General features: G+C 34.9%; 1 pseudogene; it reads right to left on the bottom strand.

Moving 5' to 3' along the window:
• Positions 1-255: 255 nt before the first annotated feature.
• LOC116599811 lies at positions 256-1208 on the bottom strand (annotated as a pseudogene).
• Between the last annotated feature and the right edge of the window lie 3581 nt (positions 1209-4789).

Genomic DNA, 4789 nt, shown 5'->3' with positions numbered 1-4789 from the left:
AATGGGAAACTCTCACTTTATTTTTTAGGGAAAGTGGACTAATTAGGGTCCATATAGGTATATATTCCTTCTCAAAGGACTGAGAAGGAAAAACATTCATAGGAATATTGGTTGGCAGGCCTGTTGAGATTCTCAAGACATGTATTTAGAAATGCATCACTCATGCCAAAATAGTGTTTCCTGAAATATTTTACACCTCTTGCATAAACACAATCTCCTCTCTGTCATAGAAATGTCTTTTTTTTAATGTCTTCTTCATACACCTTGGGGTTTGATGTCTTTAGAACCAGAAAGGATCCTTATGACACAGTCTTGTATCTGCTTGGTTTTCACCCCATACACAATAGGGTTCATAGTGGGAGGCAAGAGCAGATAAATATTGGCCACAATGATGTGGCAAGATGGAGGGATTGTGTGGCCCCCAAAGCAGTGGGAAAATAAGGAGAAGAAGGCTGTACTATAGGATAAAACAATTGTACAGATGTGGGCAGTGCAGGTGCTGAAGGTCTTCTGCCGAGCATCTGCTGAAGAGAGGCTGACCACTGCCCGGAGGATCATGGTGTAGGAGACTGTGATGCACAGGATGTCAAAGCTCCCAATCAGGAAAGCAAATGTCAGACCATAAATGACATTGACCTTGATATTTCCACAGGATAATTTGGCTACGGACATGTGGTCACAGTAGATGTGGGGCATTATATTCCCTCTGCAGTAGGGCAGGTTCTTGGTGAATGATGAACAACACTGCTCTCAGGAAAGTAGCAAGCCTGACTTTTGCAATGATGGGATTGGTGAGGATAGTAGAGTAATGCAGTGGGTAGCAGATAGCCACATAACAGTCCAGGGCCATAAGCATGAGCACCCCAGAATCCATCCCTGTGAAGTTGTGGATGAAGAACTTCTGGACCTCATTCACCAAAGCTGATTTCCTTAAGATGAAACCAGAAGATGCAGAGAGCTTTAGGAATTGTACTAGAGCACATGACAATATCAGATAGGGAAAGCATGGCTAGAAAGTAATACATGGGTCTGTGCAATGAATCCTCATAGCAGATGAGGTAGAGCAGCCCACAATTCCCTACCATGGCCACCACATACTTGGAGCAGAATGAGAAGAAAATCCACATGTGTTTATCTTCCAGTCCTGGGACTCCACTAAGAATGAATGAGGCTGGGGTCCAGTTTGTTTTATTCAATGTTATTAGCATGATCAATTAGGCCTAGAATTCATGTGTGTTTTCTAGAGTAAGAAAAAGAGAAGAAAAAATATACTTTATGGTTACTGTCCTCCTCTCATACCCATGTCTTAAATTTCCATAGTGCATTTTAATGATCAACCAAATTTTCTGAGAGTCAGGGATTAGGGTCTTTTTATTTTGTATATTGTTGTTTGTTAATTAAAGTATCTAGTCATCTAACAAATTCTTATTAAGCAATCCAAGTTCTCACCACAGATACTGATCGTATTTTTAAGATTCTGATCCTCACAGATTTCTAATCAAGTATAACTCTGTTAAGACTTCTCCTAGGGATTTTGGTTAGAATACCTCACTTACCTACCTATTACTAACTGTATGTGTCTCCTTAGATGTTGTCTCAAAAAGACTTCTTTGATTATATCACCAATGACCCAACAGATATGATTATTTTATATTCTTATTGTTAACTGATGGCCAATAATAATTTTATATTACTAAGGTACTCTTTGAGGCATTTGTAAATGAAAAATCATTTATTCCCTGATGGAGCTTAGAGTCTCTCAAGTCAGTAAAATGTGTAATTCACTCCTCTCTTTTAAGACACCTCATTTTTGTCCTTTACCTGGTCGATATGCATTTATAGGGATGCTTTACATTTATTTTCAGGATAAACTTCCAATTAAACCTAGAGAGCAGTTAATGTTGCTTCACATACTGAATCTATCAATGGTAACAAATCATTTCTCTCCTTCTTTCTACCAGTCTTCCTGTTTTTCCTTCACACATTGCCCTCTGAGATTATCTGGTATCTGTGGCAAAACAGAAAACAAGTAAGCGAAACAAATCGTACTTTCATATTATTATTAAAGGCAAGGACACATTTTTCCACAGTTATGCTAGTTACTCCAATAATATTTATGATTCAGTAAGATGTTGACATCCCCACTTTTTATTATACTCATCTGTTCTTTTCACTTGGTTTACATTTTTCCCTAACATTAGCAATGGTCTCGTTTTACTTGGGTTCTAGTGGGAGCTAATATAAATGAAAATTAAAATATTTCTGGCCACACACCAAACTCATTTTTTTTTTCAAGAAAAAAAGAATTTTCTTTAGTTGTTTACTAACAACTAAACTTAATTTTCAAACTAACTAAATGTTAGGGGTAGATAAATGGCATCTCATTCTTTCATTAATATTTTCCTTTTTCATAATTATTTACTGAGCACTTTCAATGTGATGATGTGGGAAACCAGACCCAGTTTCATCCTTTAGAGAATTCAGAGTTTAATAGAGAGATCAAAGGGCACACAAATAATCACAAGAAACATAAGAAAAAGTGTAATAGAAGTATGTGCAAGGACCATGATGAAGAGACGGTATTTGCTATCCAGTTTAAGGAAGACAAGGTGTAAGGGAGATATATGCATAAGAGGAATTCCAGAGGAAAAAAGTCAATATGTTAACGTATAGGAATCAAAACAAAAACAAGCAAGCAAGCAAAAAGAAATAGAAACAATCAAGTGTGTGAGAATGCACCAGTATGAAGGGAACAAACAATAAACTGGACATTTGCCCAGGAGCTAGCTCATAAAGACTCCTGGAGTTATCAAATAGGGAATTCCTTGATAATGGAGAGTAAACAACAAAGAATTCACAAGAATACGGAGGCGCAGGAGTGAACTCTGTGGTGCTTGGAAGACTTACCAAGCTGTGAGAAAGTCAGAAGCCTCATCTTGCCCCTCTTGAGAAGACTCTCCACCACCCAGCCTATCCCCATAAGAGAGGTCAGAAGAAGGATGTGGAAAACTTTGAGATACTGTAGTGTCAGCTCAACAGGTAAGTGAAATAGGAATTAATGAGGGATGGAAGCTGGTTACAAAGGCAGGTATTCATTTAGTTAGTGGACTTCAACAACAAGTAATTTATGGAAGATTCCTGCATCCTGAAATGAAAGGAACTCTGGCCAAGTTTCCCAAACAACCCAGTTGGATTCCATTAACCACCTTCCCAGTTATCCTACAATGACCAGACATTAGAAAAAGTGCCCATCACTTCACATAGAAATTTGTCAACTAATATGCTAAAAATTCCCTCAATTTATTAGACAGGTCAGTACAATAAAAGTAGTGTGTTGGTGAAATATATGAATTTTAACCCCATCTTTGTAATTCCTAAATGTATACATGTAGACAACTTATATAACTTCCTTAAAAAAAATAGATGACTTATTCTTTTTAATACAGATAAAAGTACTATCACAAGAGATAGAGTTCAGAAACCAAATACTGAAATACACATGAAGCAATTCAATTTTATGATAAAAGAAACAGATTATGAACAAAAATGGCAATTTCCAGGGATCTTGGCTAGCTTAGTTTGCAGAGTTTGTGACTTTTGATCTCGGCGACATGAGTTCAAGCCCCAGATCAAGATAGAGCGCACTTAAAAAAAAAAAAAAAAAGACATTTTCAATAAAAATTCCTGACTCAATAGATGTATGTGGGGATAGAAGAGAAACACACCTTGTTCCCTAAATCATGTAACACACAAAAACAGTCTTAGAAAAATATTAGAGCTAAATATGCAATACAAAATACACATCTTCTTTGTGTTTGGTGTAGGCAAAGATTTGAAAACAGGACACAAAAATGCTACTCATTAAAAAAAAGGATTAAATGTTACAGTTAAGTTTTATTTGAAAGACATTGCTAAAAGTGAAAAGACAAGCTACAGATGAAGAGAGAATATTTGCAAAGCATAAAGTCAATAAAAATTTCATATCAAATATATGAAATACTCCCTCTATAACAATAAAAGTGTGATTACTTATACATGTCACCAAAGAAGAACAAAGAAATACCAACAAACATGTAAGGAGGCACCAACTTTTCTAGTCCTTAGGAAAGTAAATGGAAATTGCATCTCTCATGACATAGCAGTGTAAATCAAATTAAATAACTCAAATGAAAAAGACTAGAAATACCGAGTATTGGCAAAAATATGGAACAACTGCTGGTATGATTATAGAGTTGAATTATTTGGGGCTTATCTTGTAATGATGAATATGTATATGGCCATGAGTTCCATTCCTAACAAAAACATGCACCTATTTTTACCAGAACATATCAACAAGAATGTTTATTGCAACATGCTTGTAATATATTAGTTTTCAAAACCCATAAAATACTTAAATGTCCATTAATATTAAAATTGAGTAAATAAAATCTGGTACCTTTCCACAATGAAATTCTAGATAACAATGAGAATAAAAATAATGTAGTTACAAATAGCCATGTTTAGAGGTAAAGAGTTGCTTTGTTTGAAGAAGAATTCTTTCATTTTATCTATTTCACAATATTATAAAAATCTATTTAAATGTGGAAATTCTTCAATTTCATTGAAACTATTGATATTAAGGGCAGTTTATATTTACAGTTATGTCTCCATTGTCTAGCAAAACATCTGGTACATAAAAGATAATAATGTTTTAAATAAACAACATGGATAATTAGACAAACAAATAATATTTTATATATAAATTTTATAAATTAGTAAATTGTAACTTATACATTATTACTTGGAACAC

The sequence above is a fragment of the Mustela erminea genome, chromosome 9 (assembly GCF_009829155.1).
Source record: "Mustela erminea isolate mMusErm1 chromosome 9, mMusErm1.Pri, whole genome shotgun sequence".
In the NCBI taxonomy this organism is placed as follows: domain Eukaryota; kingdom Metazoa; phylum Chordata; class Mammalia; order Carnivora; family Mustelidae; genus Mustela; species Mustela erminea.
The sequence above is the reverse complement of the archived record's forward strand: the minus strand, read 5'-3'. Positions and strand labels throughout refer to the sequence as shown.